We start from the raw sequence: 20,615 nt of genomic DNA on the forward strand, positions 1-20,615 counted from the left end.
CTGTTGTAAACATTTCTGTAATTGGCTGAGAAAACTGGATAATGGCCCATACTCACGGGCTACAATTGTCGCCGCAACACGCGGCGCACGTGTTGCGGTGACAGGTCGCCCGTGAGTATTAGGCGTTGCACGGGCGCGCACCCCGAACCATCGCTGATGTCGCCAGGTGATTGACCGTGGTCAATCGCCTGCCGACAGTTGCTGCCGCAACTCCGCCGCAACTGTCGCTAGTCCGCGTGAGTATGCGGACTAGCGACAGCAACATAATAGCAAATAGACTGCGCTTCCGGCGAGGGGGGAGGAACGTCGGCGACAGCTTCCATCGTACAGCTGATCCCTCTTCCGCGTGTGTACGCGGAGGGAGCTGTCGCTGACCTGTCGCGCACACGCTCACGTGTGCTGGCAACAGGCCACTTATGTAGCCCGTGAGTATGGGCCATAACACTGTGTTTTCCAAGATAGAAAAGCTGTCCTAAAATGCTGTAACGAGACTGTAAATAGACCTGTCTTCACACGTGTTATCTTCCTGCTCTTGCTTACTGAACACCACCTCAGTAAGCCATAAACATTAAACAGAACTGCATATCAACACCAAGTAACCTGGAATGTAGCGTGCAGAGGCCAAGGCAATTGTAACTAAGTATACTAAGTACTATACTAAGTATACTTTTTGTTTACATTAGTTCCCTTTTATTTTGTGTTTTCGTTTCCTTTAACAAGCTTTTTGTTAAACAATTTTTTTATAAAAATGTTGTTAATATCATGCAGTTGGTTCTCTGGATGCTCCTTGGAATGCTATCATTCATGGCGTGCTATCATGCATGGCTTAGAGCAGGCATGGGCAAACTTGGCCCTCCAGCTGTTAAGTAACTACAAGTCCCACAATGCATTTGCCTTTATGAGTCATGACTGTGGCTGTAAGACTCCTGCAATGCATTGTGGGACTTGTAGTTCCTTAAAGAGTAACTGTCAGGCTTCAAAAAGCTAATTTAAACCTCTATTCTCCTGTGTTAAACCGTTTAGAAGGAAGCCAAAAAGGCAATACTGAAGTTCAAAATCTCTCTTACTTTGATGCTTGCTGAACAGCAAGGCTTGTTATTCTCAAGCCCCTAAAGAGGCCGACAGGACGAATAACAGATACTGCAAAGCATTCTGGGGCTGCTCCTTCTCCCCACTCCCTTGGTCCTCCCCTTCATTTCCCTATACCGCCCTAAGGCTGCTTGCACAGTGAGAAGTTACAGACTCATGTTACAGCAGCCAGTAACGCAGCCTAACTCACAGCACTGAAAAATCATTGTGCTGTGCACAGGACACATGTTCCGTTATGGCCCATACTCACGAGGGACTTTTGTCGCCTCAACACGCGGCGCGCGTGTGTTGCGGCGACAGGTCACCCGTGAGTATGGGCCGTTGCACGCGCGCGCACCCCGAACTGTCGCCCGTCGCTCATGTCGCCATGCGATTGAAAGTTTCAATCGCATGGCGACAGTCGCCGCCGCACCTCCGCCGCAACTGTCGCTAGTCCGCGTGAGTACGCGGACTAGCGACAGCAACCTCCATTAAAGTATATGGAGCTTCCGGCGGAGGGAGGAGGAACGTCGGCGATAGCTTCCACCTCGCCGCTGGTCCCTCTTCCGCGTGTGTACGCAGAGGGACCTGGCGAGGAGCTGTCGCCGGCCTGTCGCCCACACGCTCACGTGTGCTGGCGACAGGCAACATTTGCAGCCCGTGAGTACGGGCCATAAGAGTCCGCTATTGTTCCTAGCCACATGGCTAATTAATATTCACTGCACAGTAATGTTGTCCGGATCATGAACCATCTTTTTCATCAGGAAGCAGGGTAAGGGAGGATATTACGTCCCAATTGGCTTCATACAAGACAGACAATCATGGAACCTGCCATGAGCTGTCAGGAGCATCATTCTCTGCAAATACTATATAAAAATTCTGTGAAATCCAAACGTGGACAGTGAAATGCATATGTAATGCAAGTACAGCCAATATTTAGCTACTGATATATGTGTTTATTTTCTCTGAGACCTTATACCTAACAGCTCCACTTTAACAGCTGGAGGGCCAAGTTTGCCCATGCCTGGCTTAGAGGCTGCTTGGATCCCCATCGACCAAACTCCAGCTCAAGGTCTCTCTTCTCTTCTGGCCATGCTCCTAGATGTGGACAAGCGCATTTGGACTGGGCATGCGCGGGCAAGGTGCGCACATGTCTAGCAGAACAAAGCCAGTCATGCAGGAGCGCTTCCTTCTACTGAGCATGTGCAGATCTTACTTGTGCATGCCTTACTTGTGCATGCGCTCATCCATGGTTAGAGCGTGCCCACAAGAAACCTCTGGACTACCTAGACTCTTCCACTACTGAAGTATGTATCTGGTGTCCTTTTTTTCATTACAGGTACACTTTAAATCACTTGGTGGCAATTTCCTTTGTGTATAAAGGGCTAACATGCTTACCAGACCCTGCACCAGTTCTTTCTTCCACCTGCTAGCACTTATTGCCAAACACTCTGGAAAATCTCTGCACAGTACACAGTGCAAGGTTGAGGAAATAGGGCTCAAACTCACTAGCAGCCTTTTTTTGCCACGCTTTGCATTTTGAAAATGCTCTCCCATTCACTTGAATGAGAATCGCAGTAAATGAGTTCTAGATTTTGTCGCAATTTTGAATAATGCACTGGCAAAAACCGCTGCTAGTGGGTTTGAGCCCTAATTGTTACATACACCCAATCCCAGAAGGCACAGGGGGAAGGTGGACAGCTGGGATGACAGTTTTATCTGTCAGATGCTATAATATTTCACCATTCTGTCCAAAACTAAAGTATTAGGTTTGGCTGTGATTATGTTTCCATTTTTGTAAAAAGCACATGTAAGCTGAGAGAAAACCTAGACTCTAAACTATCCTCTGTAACGATTTCTCCCTCCCTAGGAACCTATTAATAACGTTACCTGAGAACTATTCTATTTCCATTCATCTGGAATCCCAGATCATAAAGTATGACACTTGACATGCTGTAAAAGATTTGGCGGGCATCCTTAAGTGTATGGATGTATTGGAAAACTATAAAAGCCTAATGCATACACTGCAGCCATAACTCTTGCTGGGAGAGAGAGGACTGCAGTAAAGTAATAGCAACTCCCTCTTGGCTGTATCTGCTCTCTCTTCTTGCAGAGATTAATGCATGGATGATTAAATATACAAAATGAAAATTAAATAAGATATATTAGTTTACTGTAAGAGAAACTTACGAACAAGCAAACTCAAGCATCTTCTGTTAGACATTAGAAGACTTCAGTTCACCTTGTTTCTAGATCTAATTTAATGTTATGCTCTGATCAAATTTCAGGAAACAAAAACTGCACATAAGATCATAGACCACAGTCAGAAATTACCTTCAGCAAAGTCTGTATCATAAAATAATGAGCAGGAGATAGAGGCGAGTACCTATCAGTAAAGACTGTATCACAAAATAATAAGCAGGAGACAGAGGCAAGTACCTATCAGTAAAGACTGCACCACAAAATACATTTCTTTTTTTGACGCTTCCAGGATGCGGTTGACAGGTGAGATGGTTAGGGAGGGGACCGTGTGGGAGATGTGCCTACACGGACCGTCCCTGTAACAGATGCAATCTACGATTGTGTCCAACCGAAGCCTCCCACCTGAATGCTACCCAATTGATGCAATTCCTGCTAGATTTGGTACAGCAGGCAAAGGGTGCATGACAGTACACCTGATTGGCTGACTGCATCTGCTGACCAGATAAAGGTAGGAAATTGCCCTAGCTGGGAGTTAGCAATTATGTTTGTTGCAGTAAGTATTCAGTTTAGAGGTAGTGGGGGTGAATTCCCTTGGGGTGAGAGGTCCAGGGCTCGCCCGCACTTCCCTATAAGTGTCGCATGATGGTTTGGGGGGCCCAGCCAGTGAGAGAAACTGGGACCCCCGGCTGTCTTGCGGACCAGTGTTTGTGATCACAAAATAATGAGCAGGAGACAGAGGCGAGTACCTATGAGTAAAGACTGTATCACAAAATGAATAATGAGCAGGAGACAGAGGCAAGTACCTATCAGTAAAGCCTGTATCAGAAAATAATGAGCAGGAGATAAAGGCAAGCACCTATCAGTAAAGACTGTACCACAAAATAATGAGCAGGAGACAGAGGCAAGTACCTATCAGTAAAGACTGTATCACATTATAATGAGCAGGAGATAGAGAGGAGTACCTATCAGTAAAGCCTGTATCACAAAATAATGAGCATGAGATAGAGGCAAGTACCTATCAGTAAAGATTGTATCATAAAATACTGAGCAGGAGATAGAGGTGAGTACCTATTGTGGCGCTGCCACATCAACTCCAAGTGGTGCCGCTAAACAGTAAAATATTGGTAATTTAAATGACTGATATTTTACTATCCTATTCTAACCTCAACCCTTCAGTCTAAGTATCTATCCCTAACCCCCCCCCCCCCCCATCTAATGCCTAACCCCAAGCCAACACCTAATGCCGGGTAGCCGATTACCGAAAATTAACACAGGCTTACCGGTATATTAGATGCCTGCCGATGGTGCCACCCAAATAACTTGATCTGGATAGAGGCTCCTGGAGTAATATAGCAATTTATAAGTCTATTTCTAAATAGGTCACTCAAATTAAAGGGAAGGTTCAGGGTGGCTGTTAAAAAAATAAAAATGCCCATCCACTTACCTGGGGCTTCCTCCAGCCCGTGGCAGCCAGGACGTGCCCTCGGCGCCGCTCCGCAGGCTCCCAGTCCCCTCCGGTGGCCGACCCGACCTGGCCAGACCGGCTGCCAGGTCGGGCTCTTCTGCGTTTCAAAATGCGCCTCACGGGGACGCCCTGACGTCATCGGACGTCCTCCGGGCTGTACTGCGCAGGCGCAGAACTACTGCGCCTGCGCAGTACAGCCCGGAGGACGTCCGATGACGTCAGCGCGCCCCCGTGAGGCGCATTTTGAAACGCAGAAGAGCCCGACCTGGCAGCCGGCCTGGCCAGGTCGGGTCAGCCACCGGAGGGGACCGGGAGCCTGCGGAGCGGCGCCGAGGGCACGTCCTGGCTGCCACGGGCTGGAGGAAGCCCCAGGTAAGTGGATGGGCATTTTTATTTTTTTAACAGCCACCCTGAACCTTCCCTTTAATTTGTTCTTCAATGCACACATTCACCTGTCTTCTCCTTCTCATTCCTTTAGTCTACTCTGACTCTTCGTGACCATATGTACTTCTGCACACCAGATGTCTGTCAATCACTGATTATTTCAGCTGTTGAATAGGCATGTTCATAGGTTCACATTTGTTGTCTATCAGTCTTAGCCTCTGTCGTCCCCTTCTTCATTTGCAATTGCTTTTTCCAAGCATCAAGGATTTCTCAAAAAAATCCAGTGTTTTTATTATGTGACCAAAGTATTTGAGTTTTAATAGTAACATCAACCCTTCTAGTGAACACTCTGGCCTTATTTCTTGAAGTATTAACTGGTTAGATACTATGGCAGTCCAAGGAACTCTCCGTGACTTTCTCCATACCCACAATTCAAAAGCATCAATTTTTCTACAAATAGTTAATACAGGCGCTCCACCGAAGATATCTCTATGGTCATAAAACAGTAAACCAGCATATAGTGTGTTAAACACACAAATCCACATACACGATTTCTAAACAATGCCCAATCTCCAGTTCCTGACCAGTTTCGGCCTTGCGCCGCCGTCGACATTCCTCTGACGACAGCGTAAGGCCAAAACCGGTCAGGAACTGGAGATTGGGCATTGTCTGGAAGTCGTGTATGTGGATTTGTGGGTTTAACACATGCTGGTTTACATCTGAAGGGTCCCTGTTGGAAGGGCCCTCAATGTGAGTACTTGTTTTTATATGTTTTAAAGTGAATAAATGAATATCTTGTTTTAAGTATATGCCAAGAGAAGCTATGCACACAATGTCATCACCAACAGCTTTATTTTTAAAGCCGAACTACATTTTTAAATTGTTCCCCTTCTTTACTACTTCCCTCAAAATAACACTAGGGTGGGCCCCTACACTAATGCCACAACTCCCCCCCCTCCTCCTTTTAAACTAACAAGGCCTTCAACGTTCTAGCAGTGCTCACCTCTCTCTTTGCTGCAGATTGGAAAGGAAGTATGACTGTTACTGTCATGGACCTCTCCATAGAACAGTCCAACAAGACAGACAGAGAACGCGGTTCCAACTAGCTTTGGCTTGGATGGTTATCCACGGGGGTGTATGAGGGAGTGTTGAAGGGTGGGTGGGTAGTGGAACACAGGTTAGTTTAGAGGGAAGGGAATAGGGCTATGGAGTCGGTACAGAAATCATCCGACTCCGACTCCTCAGTTTATGAAACCTGTGACTCCAGGTAAACAAAATTACTCCGACTCCTCAGTCTAATTTTTACAAAGGATATGGATTTGGTTAAAAAAATCATTTGACTCCAACTCCTCAGTTTATTGAAACCATCGACTCCAGCTACCTAAAATCGCTCCGACTCCTCGACTCCACAGCCCAGGAGGGGAAGGCATAATTCGTAAATATTTGTTGTGGTGATAAGTTGTAATGGTAAAAGTGGCCGCTAACGGACATTTCCTCCTCAGTTTTATGCCACAGGAATAAATGTAACATTTCATTTTAATATAAAATAGCAGGGGTTTGTTAATTCTATTAGAATAATTGCTGTTGGAACCATAGTCTAGAACAGCAACAGCCTAAATAGCTACCAGAGAAAGTGAGCGATGCTATATACAGCTCAGTTTTTCTGCACACCTTTAGTTTACCTGTTACTCTATTGGCCTCTTAGGGCCCATTCACACTTACAAGCACAAAACGCCTGTGATTTTTGCTGGCGTTTTGCGGGAGTGATTTTCCTGCAACTTCACGCAGAAAAATCACTGGACACTGCGGCAATTTTTTTCTTCAAGTTTATCGCTTCTATAGCACTGAAACGCGATCGCCGGGATAATCACATTTGCGTTTAGCATTTTGGGCGATTTGCGTCGATTAGCGCAAATCGCCCAAGTAAAAACGGGCCCATAGGGTTTCATTACACTAGCACTTTCAAAAGCGCTAGCATTTGAGTGGTTTGCCGAAATTGCCGGCAAAACGCTCTAGTGTGAATGGGCCCTTAGGGAGTGATGGATGGTTTTGCCAACCAATGATAGAGATCAGGATTTCAGTTTTTCCTTTAACTTAGAAAACAGAAGTCTTCGTTTCTGGAATCACTGAAAGGAACATCTAATTATGTATATTCAGCATTCTATAGGACAGGTTTGCTGTAGGCTTCTTCAGAAACAAAGGGTCAGTTACGTACTTTCTATCGGGCATGCTTGTTGTAACAATGTAGCAGATATGCAGCCAGGTAGATGGAATCAGGTAATGCCACCTTCCCTGTGGAACTTTTTGTGGACAGTGCAGTAAAGAGTAGGAAGATGCCAAAGTGGGCAACTCTGAGATGTGCAGGGACTCTGGAGAAGAAGATAGCACCATTGAAGACCTAAGCGTAGTCATACATCAGGGGTTGATGGGAGTATATGACGGAGAGAAATTTGTTGGCTACACATACACCGCAGGCTGATTCCCGAGCTATTTCAGCATGAAATCACTCGGGAATAGGCTGCATCATAGAGAACTTCACCAAATTCATGACTGACAGGATAATTGAATGCTGAATTAGCAGGGAATCATGGGAAGCACTCACTGCTGCTGAGCAGTAATGATGTCATGCACATTTACAAGATTATCCATCCATTCTATCACAGGAACTGTAGTGAATATTGCTAAGTGGTTAATAATGAATCCTCAGGGCAATGTGAGAGAAATCAGTATTACTGTATAACATAGACTCTCCACCAAGTGCACAAGTTACAAGGCAGAAGAGAAATAAGGGATATGTCAGAGAGGTCTGCTACAAATCACCACAATGAGCTGGGAGCAGAAAACACAGGAGCCAGGCAACACGCAATGTTTGAAAAGGAAATCCGCTCCACCAGACACTGGTTCAATCTTCGTTCAATCTTTAATTGCATAAACGGACAAACAGTACACCCATAAGCTTTAGAAAGACAGCATACATATCTGTATAAAGCCATGAGAAAAACAAAGTACACCCTCTATTTATGCACTTGATTAAGTGATCATCAGCAAGTGTAATCATCTCTCTAATAGCAGACATTATTGTGGCACCTTGCTAGATTGCTGGACTGCAGCATTCATTTGTGTGTCAAAACAATATCAATAAGAAAATACATCAGCAATAATCTTAGGCCAGCTTGAAATTGCAAATTGCAGATTATCGGTGCAAAAACAGACCTTCAGGGATTACCGCGTTATTGTAATCCCTGTCTGGTATCTGGCCAAACAGGAAGTGACGCTTACTTCTTGTTTGGCAATCAATGGCGTGCGCGGGAACATATTTCTAAAATACGCTTCCGCGATGATGTAGATAACTTTTTTTAAATGTACGTGCGTTACCTTTGACGTACATGACTACTGGCCCGACGCATGTCGTTGCCGGAGCCGCACGGTACCGTAGGTATTGAACCGCGTTAGATAGGGCACTTCCGGCACAAATTTACTGCAACGTGGGTAGTGTGAACATTAGGCTGCAATGGGGTACAGTTAATTTACCGCACCGCCTCAGTGTGAAAGGGCCCTTAAGCCTTGTATACACGCTAAACTAAAGTTGTTTGAAATATCTGACAAACAACAGATTTAGAGGAATGGAATGACAATTGTGTGCAAAAATGTAGACAAATGACAACAAACATTCTGCTGGCATTTTGCCCAATCCCTGCAGCGGATCATTGTTTGAACATTTTCTACTAAATGAATGCATATCATGCATGATGTAGTTTCTGCTTGTGTGTACATTATTTAAATGAGTTGGTCGTTTGCACTATCAGAGCACAGAAACAACAAGTCATACTAATGACGTCACTAGTAAAGTCGTTTCCGCAAAGTTGGTCATTTGTTTTCTGCAACTTTCTTATTGGGCGTGTGTACAGACTGCTAGAAAAGCAACTGTTACTGCCCACCAATTTGGGAAAGGTTATCAGATCATTTCCAAACAAATCCATCATCCTACAGTGAGAAAGACAATTCACAAGTGGAAAAACACCATAGACACTTGCCATTCTTCTCAGGAGTAAGGGCTGGTTCAGACGGGCGTTTTTGTGGCGTTTAACGCAGCGTTTCAGACGCAGCGTTTTTTGGGATCTACTGCCATCCCATGCAAGTGAATGGGAGCGTTTAGAGCTGGCTTTTGCAGGCTTTCATGAAAGCCTGGCAGTAGATCCCAGCGTTGCGTCTAGTCTCAAAAGCAACATGCTGCTTTCAGAGGCAGTAAACGCGAGGAAACAATAGCAGAGACCAGAACTGCTAGCCTTGAACGCTTTTCAAAAGCTTTCAAAAGCTAGCTTTTAAACGCTGGCGTTTAAACGCTGGCGTTTGAACGCAATGCCAAGCAAAAGCTCAGCAGACGCCCGTGTGAACCAGCCTTAAACCTCCCAGGAAATTCACCCCAAGGTCAGATCATGCAAGGCTCGGAAACACTTCAAACATCCTAAGAGCTATATCTGTCAATCTGCAGACATTAGTAGGCAAGTTAAGTGTTAAAGGTCATCGCAGTACAAGTACAGCTTGTTTGGAAGGGCTGCCAGGAGGAAGCCTCTTCCAGGGTCAGCCCTACTATGAAGCCAACATTTAGGTAATATCTAGTGGGTGAAGCAAGCAATATATATATGCAGAGTGCCAGCAACGGAAGCACAATTATTTGGTCCTTGATCGGTTCCCCTCCTCTTCTGCACTGAACCTCACCTATCACCATGCCGCAGCAGCTCTCTGTAGCCTCCTGATGCATGTTATGTGACATTGGAAGTCTATGGTGAGATGCTTCCACATGGATAAGAGAAGCATAGTGTAAGAAGAAAACAGTTTCTGGTGATCAGGTAACTGCAATTTTGCTGCTGCTGCTGCTCTGCATAATGTGAGGGTGGGGAGGAACACACTGGCTATGTCCCTCTGGATAGAGCCGGGTGTCGGGCAGCAGTCAGGGGCTGACGTGCATGCGCCGGATTACCAGCAGAGACAGTGGTTATTGGATGCTTTAGCCGACTTTAATCTAGCATGTGTACAGGCCTTTAAGTGCATGGCTTTTCCGATTGATCATAATTTTCGAGGTACTAACCATGTATTCTCGAGCTTGCTGCAATTCTGGGATAAAAGATGGTAAACTCCAAAAAATTGGTTGGTTAGAAATATTAGAAAAATTTTGAGAAAAATGTACTAAATGGTTACATACAATTTTTGCTGGTTGAATAAAATTTCACAATCCATCACACACACCATACAATCCTTGATAAAAATTGTCTGAATTTTACAACATGTACAATCTCAAAAAAAATTCAAAAACCCCCAGAAAATTAAATTGGATTTCTCGATCGAAAGCAAAAAAGCTTTTGATTTTTCAGGACAAGCGATCATATTTATCGAATTTGTATAAAATTGGATTTTTTTTAACTGTATGGTGTGTACCCACCTTAACTCAGAGTTAGTTCTGGTTCATCATGAGCTTGCTGGGTAATCTGTGACTCTGAGAGGTGAGAGAGCAGGCAGACACAGGCAGACAATAGGAGGTAAGCTGACTATATTTATCCACTTTGTAAGCACTAACTGCCATTATTTACAAATACACTCATTAACATTGTGATAGGATAAAATGTTGTTGGCCGTAAAAATATCCCACAATGCAATGGCGTTCATAGAAAGGAAACTGTCAAACTGTCAGGGCCATGGCCCTGACTTCACACTGTGGGAAGGGGTTTCACCACAATATCAGCTACAAAGATCCCCCCCCCCCCCCCCTCTTCAAGAAAAGATAAATATTTCTCTTGGGGAAAGGGGTATTGCCTTTTGATTGAGATGAAGTTCAAGCCTGGGTTAAAGTTCCTCAGTTTTACAGACAAATATGTTTAGTGTAGTCTAGACTAGTCTAGACTACTAGTAGACTTTTACATACTATTCATGCACTCTTTCCTTGTAGACTCATTATGGGTCTGTGAGGTGTGCAGTCTAAGTATAAATGAATGTCATGAGGCACCAGACATCCGCTTCCTGTGGAAAGGATAGAAACAATGCTATTGTTCATATGAGCAAACTATGCCCCAACAATCAATAATGTGAGAAAATAGCCTTGTACAGCAATAATAGCCCTGACAATAGACTGCCCGCCACACCATGAGCACTTGCGGTGACAGTGACAACACAGGAGGCTGGATGATAAAAATAAACATTTGCCAAATTCAGGCACAATGAAAATGCAAATAGATATGCTTGCAGGGTGATAATAGATATACTTCAATAGCCATGAACAGTGGAGGTGGTCAGTGAGATGCAAATAACTCCAGCCTACATGAAAATATCATGCAAATTGTATACAGCCTGGAAACTGGCCAATCAGATTAAACAGGAAGTGAAACTGATGGGCTGATTCCAAGCTGAATACAATTTGCATTACATTTGCATTCAAATTGCAATAACTGTCCAGAGATGAACAGGAACATTATTTGTACGTTTCCTGGTTGCATGGCTGTACGTTGGCTGGTTGCATTGAACGAATCATGCCTCACTGGCATGGAGGTTCATGTGAGTTCATGCTATACTGTCACGCCAAACAATCCCCATGATTGTTGTGGATGATGAAAATCTAGCAGCTTTACAAATCCATTTACCAGATCAGATTGGTCACATTCTTCTCCCTGACATCTCCGCCATGAGGGTTTCTGTAAAGTAGGGGAGGTATAGTTTAGGGTAGTAACACACTAGGCATAAACACTAGTGTTGTGGAAAACGCAGCAAAAACGCACATAATGCAAGTCAATGGGCTACATGAAGAAACGCATATGTTTGCATTCTGCAATGTGCGTTTTAAAAACGCTGGCCATGCTACATATTTTTCCAAAACGCATCTAAAACACAAATAAGTCAATGGTGATGCAGAGGTATTGTATTTTAGTGCATTTTTTGAATGCTTTTTTAATGCATTTTTTTAAAAAATCGCCGGTGCTTAACGCAAATTGGCAAACGCAAACGTGTAGCCTGTACCATTTTCAGGCGATTTCCCGGCAATCGCGTTTAGTGCTATAGAAGCACTAATCGTGATTGTGGAAAAATCGCTGCAGTGTTCAATCGCCGCAAAACACCGGCGGTAATCGCTGGCATTTTGCGCTTTTAGGTGTGAATGGGGCCTAAATCAAAAACCATTACTGGTATATTAGGAAAACTGCCTTATTTCCCGACCAAGCTTTCAGCCTTCCGCTGTCACCCCCATGAAAGTGAAAATCAGCCTGACTTTGGTTTATACTTTGGTGGTGGTAGTTTCACTCTGTTGTGTGAGCACTGGGTGGCTGCAGGCTGCACAGAAGAGAGGTCATTACAGACACAGTGCTGAGGAATTTACAATACAGATAGTCCCCGACTTACAAAGGCCCAACTTAGAACGACCTGCTGATACGAATGGCATGGATTCTCTGTTTCTATGAGAACAAGTCAAAAAGATTTTTTTCAAATTGAACTTGTAGTTTTTGAGAAAATCGATTTTAAAAAATTCAAAGAAAAAATGGCTTTTTAAAGCGGAACTGTAAATACAATTTAAGCACAGTGTTCCACTTACCTGGGGCTTCTGCAAGCCCCCAGCAGCCGCCCTGTCCCGCGACGGTCCTGCCCGAGCCGCCGTTCTCCCGCCGCAAGCTCCGTTCCGTTCCTAGACTTCAAAGTCGACGCCAGCACAGCCCTGCCAGGCATATCGTTTCTTCGTGTTCCTCTCTGCAATAGCAGGGGACGCGAAGAAAGAATACGCGTGGCCAGAGCCGCGCAGGCGCCGCGGCCCGGCGGCGAAACCAAAACTAGCTGGCGGCGGGAGAACGGCGGCTCGGGCTGGACCGGCGCGGGACAGAACGGCTGCTGGGGGCTTGGAGAAGCCCCAGGTAAGTGAAACAGTGTGCTTAAATTGTATTTACCGTTCCGCTTTAAACTTGTATAAGCAGGTACAGAGGGCAGAGGTGACACAGAGGGGAACACTGGAGGCAGAGGGGGGCACATAGGAGGTACAGGGGACAGAGATGGCACAATGTTCCGACTTAAGAACAGATTTAGGTTAAGAACGAACCTACAGTCCCCTATCTCGTGCATTACCAGGGGACTACCTGTACTATGCTATCTGTCCATTGTGGATTGGGAACCTCTGGCTGATATTTAGGGCCCAATCACACTTAAAATCGCATTTTTTGCGCAAGTGATTTTACCGCAATTAGCGTGGTTAAAAATCACTGTACAGTTCCTCGATTCAGAGCGATCACGATCAGCGCTTTATTAAGCACTGTACTGCGATCGCTCCAGAATTGCTGCAAAATGCTGCAGGTAACATGTTTTGCGATTGCCGCTATCGGTACCAATCGCGGCATTGAGATCACTGCCATAGGGTTAGTATAGCACTAGCGCTTTAAAAAGCGCTAGCGTTTCGGCGATTAGCGGGAATCGCCCGCTAATCGCCGTAGTGAGAACGGGCCCTTATACAGTTCAGTGCTCATATCATTCCTGTTTACAAGTACTCTATTGAAAACAGATGACTTAGGGCTGGTTCACCGGCATTCGGTACTCGGTGTTAAACGCTCCCATTCAAGTGAATAGGATCGTTTGTGCTGGGCTTTTACAGGCGTTTGTGCGAATGCGGCATTCAGATCCCAATTCTCCCTGGCATTCGAGGCGACCCTGGATGCTACATGTATGGTCCTAGGACAGTTAACCGCCGTGGCTAATGTCCCCCTGTGGGGGCGAAAAACCGCCTAGCGCAACTGAAAGCCAACAAAAGCCCAAACACAACGCCGACGAAAGCCAGGCACCCACATAAGTAAGGTGGAGCTACTAATTGCCATGGCAGCATGTCACCTGCATTGTCACAGGTAAGTGAGGTATATGGAGGCTTACATATTTATTTCCTTTTAAACAATACCAGTTGCCTGGCTGTCCTGCTGATCTATTTCCAGTAGTGTCTGAATCTCTCCAGAAACAAACATGCAGCTAATCTCGTCAAAACTAAACATTTGACAGAAATGTCAGAGACACCTGATCTGCTGCATGCTTGTTCAGGGTCTATGGCTTACGGTATTAGAGGCAGAGGATCAGCAGGATAGTCAGGCAACTGGTATTGCTTAAAAGGAAATAAATATGGCAGCCTCCATAGCCCTCTCACTTCAGCTGTCCTTTAACCTCTCCATCCTTCCTCATGAAATGATCCCTCCCCTTCCTGATGCCTAACCCTAACCTCACCCTGTGCCATTACATCCTTCCCGAAGGATGGTGCTTCAGGAAAAAACAGGAACCCAAATGAAACACCTGGGGCCAAAATATCAGGAACAGAGGGGGGGGGGGGGGGGGGATTTGTAGTTACACCACTACTAACCAAACTGAATTAGTACCTCAACTGTGTGAGGTCGCTCAATTCATACACTTGTATTTCAGCTGTATAATAAAACTGTTTGCTTAGTAAACTTTTAAAATGTAAATTAAAAAAATATATATATTCCTAAGATTTAGTGTGAACTATTTTTCTAAATGGTAATAATGACCTCTCATACCCTAATGACATTGTTAATACCCTCAATGACATTGTTAAAAGCTATTCCTGAAAAGAAGGTCTGCAAATATCAGTACAGTATTGTGTTATTTTGTTTGTACTTTATCTTATTTAGCCTTGCAGTCCTCTCCAAATACCGAATGCTGATAATCTGGCTAAAGGTATAAAATACAAGTGCTGAACTGGTAAACATGGCCAAGGGTACTTTTCCCAATCTCCATGGCAACTGCAAAGAATTCATTGTCTGAAGCAGAATAGATGTGCTTTCTGGACCCCTGTCGGGTGAACAGAGGCGTGAAGCTGATTCACTAGCAGTGCCCTTGGAAAGTCTGGACAAAGAATCATTGGGTGATGTACGCTAAATATACATGTGCCTACTAAAACAGAAGGTACCGTGTTTATAATTATTCAGCTTATGTGAGCAGGAATGAACTCCCATGATGCATCACACCTGCTCAGTGAGTGAATATGCAAATCATCTCATAGATCATACACACATCCAAAGCAGCTGGTATGCAATGTGCCTATAGCCTTATAATTTTACAGAGCCATACTTATCCAAATAGCAGGCAACTGTTCCAGGCATAAGAGGAACTCCAGTGAAAATAACATAATAAAAAAGTGCTTCCTTTTTACAATAATTATGTATAAATGATTTAGTCAGTGTTTGCCCATGTAAAATCTTTCCTCTTCCTGATTTACATTCTGACATTTATAATATGGTGGCATTGTTACTGCTGGCAGGTGATGCCAGTAGAAGGAGAGGCTGCTTGCATTTTTGGCAGTTGGAAACAGCTGTGAACAGCTATTATTTCCCACAATGCAACAAAGCTCCCACAGTGCGATGTCAGAACCACGGTCCTGACATCACACTGTGGGAGGGGTTTCACCACAATGTCAGCCAAACAGAGCCCCCTGATGATCTATTCGAGAAAAGGTAGATTTCTCATGGGAAAGGGGGTATCAGCTACTGGTCACACAGGTCATTTAGGGTTATGTTTACATCACATTATGTAAGTATCACAGTGTGTAACAGCCGGGATGACACAGTAAGGAATCCCCTGCCCTGTTACTTAATGCCAAAGGGTTGATGCACAATACTTATATTTACTTGCTCAAACATTTCTCAATGGGGCTCTGAATAATACTGAAATATACTTCCATTATGTTCTTCCCTTGTTCAAATATAGGCATGTCAACCCTAGTATGTACCGTATAAGCTATAGCACTGTGCATACTGATGGAGCAGAGTGTTCTGTAGATGCAGATAGGCACCCAGTATAACAAGTTACAACTCTTTACTGAAGAAAAACGTGAAGAGATAAAATCATACACAACCATCAGCTAATGAAGCTTACTTAGAACAGAGAGGAACACTGACTGAATACAGGAAATCACAATACCATAGAGATCTTCACATCATTCTACAGTCAGTGACATCTTGTGGTTGCTTTGCTATACTGCAGTTTAATGTTGTTACTACCAACACATACACCAATGATAAACCAGGTGAAGTGTGTGCTGATCTCTGCTTGAATAATAACGTCCTTTGAAGGTGTTTCCATTGTTTTTACTGTCGAATATCACATATATTAAATGTGTCTCATCCACTGTTGTTTATAGCGCTTTCATAGTAAATTCAATAGATATACTGATGTAGTTTTGCCAGGAGGGAGCTGGAGGTCACATTTGCGTTTCTATTTCATTTTTTTATTAATATAAGAAATATAGTCAGAAAAGAGCACACTAAACTACATGCAAACTTTAACAATCTCTTGCCCAAAATATTCAGAGATTGTATTGGGCAGCAGTTTGTAATGATGGCGTGTTCTGCTTTATAGGGAGAAGTGGGGAAGGGGAGATGTGCAATGCTTGACACTGTGGGAACAACAAGCATCAGGGGACAGTGATCGGACAAAAAGGATCACTACTAAAACAGAAGGCAATGATGTCGGGGTACACCTGATCATTTTAAGCAAGAAAAATCTAAAGTTTCTACATAACTTGAGAGAGGCAATAGCAGGTTCATAGAGATTCCTGGTCATCTATCTCAAAATAAACACAGCTTGACGCTGCTGTCCATTGTATGTCTCCTTTACTAGATAACCTAAGAAAACAATGTGAAGCTTGTCCTAACCATATTAATTCCCAAACAAATCAAGTTATGTTACATGGCCTTTTAGATACAAGCAGTGGTTAGTGAACAGCTTTATAGGGTCAGCGAAAGTGAAATTAAGCACAAAAAAGTATTACTAAAATCAGCTACTTTTACTGATAACTATTTTTTTAAATTTGCATATCCGGGGTGAAACAAGTATGCAAATGCAGCTTCCCCTAATGATTACAGTGAAGCTAATCGTGGCTAATTATGTACAGAGAACCATGAGAGTCCTCTCTGCCCTTCAATGCAGTGTCACTGTCTGGGTATAATACAATGGCATTCCTGCTGATAATCATGACTGCTGACTAATGCCTGGTACACACCATGCAATTTCCCATCAGATAGACTGGTCAAATCAAATATTTCTGGCAGGTCCAATCTGATTTCCAACTCTTTTTCTGATCGATTTTGTATAGAAGTGATCGGAAAAACGATCAGCAAAATGATCGGAAATCAGATTGGACCTTTTGGAAATATTAGATTTGAACCGTCTATCCTGCAGGAAATTGCATGGTGTGTACCAAGCATAACCATACTGTTTTGTGGACTAATAACTAACAGACTGGCAAAGCTCCAATCTGTACTGAACTCAACTGCTCGTCTCATTCATCTTTCCTCTCGCTCTTCCTCTGCTGCTCCCCTCTGTCAAGCTCTTTACAGGCTACCAATTAACCAGAGGATCCAGTTCTAATACTGGAAATACACGGTTCGTTTTTGAGGCAAATAGATGGTTAGATAGATAATTTCCGGCATGTCCGATCTCCCGTTCAATTGTTTTGCCTCTCGATTCCTGATAGAAATGAATGGAAAATGATAAGAAAAACGAGCGGATGATAAGAGAATCGAATGCAGAATCGAGCAGCAGAAATGAACTGTGTATGCCCAGCATTACTCTTAACCCTAACCTACAAATCCCTCCACAATCTCTCTCCCCTGTACATCTTCTCACTAGTTAACAGATACCAAGCCAATCGCAATCTTGGATCTGCAAATGACCTTCTTTTTTCCGCCTCTAGATTTACCTCCTCACATTCACAAGATTTTGCATGTGCTTCACCACTCCTCTGGAATCCTCTTCCACAACACATCAGTCACTCTCCAACCTTTAATATATTTAAACGTTCCCTCAAAACTCACCTTTTCCCTCAAGCATACGCTCTACATTAGGTCAGTTGCCCCTCTGACCTCTGGCCAAGTTGTACTCCCACTAGATAACCTAAACCACACTGCCTCTGGGAAGGAATATGGTGTACTACCCCACCTCTTGTCCCCTCCCCATTCCTGTAGATTGTAAGCTTGCAAGGGCAGGGCTCTCTCACCCTTTTGTGTTTAGGAATACGTTACACATTTATTCATATTAACTTTGTCACTGTAATTACCAATTCTGTATGTACCTTTTCTGTATTTTGTACCAACTCTACATCTTGTATATTGGTGTAAACCATTGTCTGTATTATTTTGTACCCCATGTTTGTTTCTTACTTTGTACAGTGCCATGGAATATATTGGCGCTTTATAAATCAATAATAATAATAAGCTGATGGTTTGCTATTTGTTAACCTTTGGCTTGGTTAATCAGGCTCATAGTGTATTTAGGAGAAATATGCATTTGCTACTACCGGTAATTGCTTTTCTTGTGGATTTTGCTTTTCATTTAATGATACCCACACTGAGTGATAATGTGTAGAGAGTTCTTGAGAATAGCAGTTCTGTATTATAGAAATGTCATACAACCATGATAAATCTGAGCAGGATTTAAAAGAAAAGGGAAAGGGCTGGATGCTGCTGATCTACTGTCTGACATTTACTTTTGTTTGCTAAAAGCATTAAGTTCCAACAATATTGTTTTATTTTGTGCTGATATATTAATGCCATTCATCTTGGTGAAGAGATACTGACTAAGTGAATTCTTCATGCCCAATTTGACAAGCCACCTTAAAAATTATAAAATAATACTTGTCATCCAAAATGATTTTGGGGATCATTCAGGTTGACAAGTCTATCCATCCAGGCTTAGTGTACATGTGCCCTACTCTGTAGGAAGCTGAATCCCAAGCTGTAAAGCGAACCCGAGGTGGATCTTCGGGGGGCAGATGGGACACAGAGGCGTGTCCTCTGCCTAATGACATGGCTCTGTGCCCCCCAACCACTACTCTCTGCCTATAGCCCCCCGAGTTTTGCGACAAGATTTGTCGCTAACTCGGGGGTAAACACAGGGGAGAGGAATTCCCTGTCCAAAACCCCGCCAGGGGTGTTCCTACAGGGTTTCCTGAGCTGCCATTGGGCAGCTCTCTCCCCCTGGCCGCGCCTCCTGTCGCTCCCCCGCCTCCCTGCACGCTATGAGAGACACAGTCTCTCAGTGCAGCGCTGTGACCCAGAGGTCACGAAAGTGAAAGTGGGCCATGGCAGCCCACAGGAGCCGCGTGTTTTGCGGCTACCTGACCCACTCAGCCCCACAGATCAGGTAGCCTAGTTTGTTTGTTTGTTTTTTTTCATTTTTTGAGCCCACTTTGGGCTCCCTTTAAGCTAGGTACACACATGCAATCACTGTCGTCCACGGGGATCGGGAATCACGTCAGATGGGTGGGTCGGGAGACAAGGAGCGCATGATGGAGCGGAAGGGAGAACACTGGTGTCAAGCAGTGTTTGGCGGGCTGAATCTCTTGCCAATGTATCTGGGTGGGAGAGGACTGCTGTACACACACAAGATTCTTGACAGAGGTGGTCTTTTGTGGCCGCCTTGGCCAAGTTTAACCAGTGTGTGTATAGACCTTTGGACCACTTTAACACTAAATATCGATGGTAGCAGCGGTATTGGGGCCACACTGCCAAAAACAGGCCTTCGTGGATTCCCGTGTTAGTATGCGGTAATCCCTGTCTGGCAGCAGGCCAAGCAGGAAATGAAGCTCACTTCCTGTGGTTGAATGGATGACGTGTGCGGAAGCATATTGCTAAAATACGCTTCCACGCATGCGCCATGCATAACACTGCGGCTGTCAGTTTAAAAAACACGCGTCGCCATAGACTTGCATGACTTCAGGTCCGCAGTACATGGTAACGTAGGTATGCGCTCACGTTAGATAGGGTACTTCCGGTGCAGCGCACCGCACACCATGTGAACTACCCCATAGACTTTCATTGCGCTGGCATTAGGCTGCAGCAAAATGCCGCACCTCACCGAGCCAGTGTGATAGGGCCCTTAGAGTTTGCTCACAATAGAAAGGTATGCAAAAAGTAAATGTAAGCCCAACTTTTTGAAAAAGTCATTAAAGCAGGATTGTCAACCATAAAATCAAATTCCATTTACCCACCTCTCTGTGTTTATTACTTAGTCTACATCTTGATCCTGCATTGCAAGCATTTAAATATAATCATAAATATTTCTGCTGTAATTCATCTTAGCTCACTCAGCCTGGCTCCTTTCTGGTACATTGCTGAAGAAAAGGAAGCTTGTTGTCTCCCCTCCCACATTCCTGCTCCTCACTAATTGGCTGAGGGCAGTTCAGTGTGGCACGAGACTGAGAAGGGAAATACACCTAACTCCTCTGCAGAAGCTGCTGAAATGCTGTGCTGTGCTCACCTGTGTTTATAAAGCAAGCTAGATATGACAGTGCAGTTTCTAGTACAGAACAGAGCTCAGTGGGGAGGAGGGCTTGTACTGCATACACCCTTTCAGGCAGAAGAAAAAAAGTGTAAAGGAGCAAATTACATCAGGATTGGCTTCAGTCAGAGGCAGAAAAGCTGGAAATGCCTGAAAGTTTTTTTTTTTTATTTACTACATAAAATTCACTGAAATAAAA

General features: G+C 44.2%; 1 protein-coding gene across 4 annotated transcripts in view; it reads right to left on the reverse strand.

The window, feature by feature from the left end:
* Window positions 1–20,615, reverse strand: part of LRRC8C (leucine rich repeat containing 8 VRAC subunit C) — an 88,882-nt gene that overhangs the window by 52,398 nt on the left and 15,869 nt on the right. Inside the window, exons 1-2 of one of the 4 annotated variants that reach the window (XM_068239830.1) lie at window positions 14,756–14,842; window positions 11,752–11,802 (exon numbers count right to left, since the gene is read on the reverse strand). The exons of the other annotated variants lie outside the window; for them this stretch is intronic. The gene's annotated coding sequence lies outside the window, so the exon portion shown is untranslated. Of the gene's footprint in view, window positions 1–11,751; window positions 11,803–14,755; window positions 14,843–20,615 lie in introns of those variants that run through there. 4 annotated transcript variants of the gene reach the window in all.

Source organism: Hyperolius riggenbachi, chromosome 6 (assembly GCF_040937935.1).
Source record: "Hyperolius riggenbachi isolate aHypRig1 chromosome 6, aHypRig1.pri, whole genome shotgun sequence".
Lineage (NCBI taxonomy): Eukaryota > Metazoa > Chordata > Amphibia > Anura > Hyperoliidae > Hyperolius > Hyperolius riggenbachi.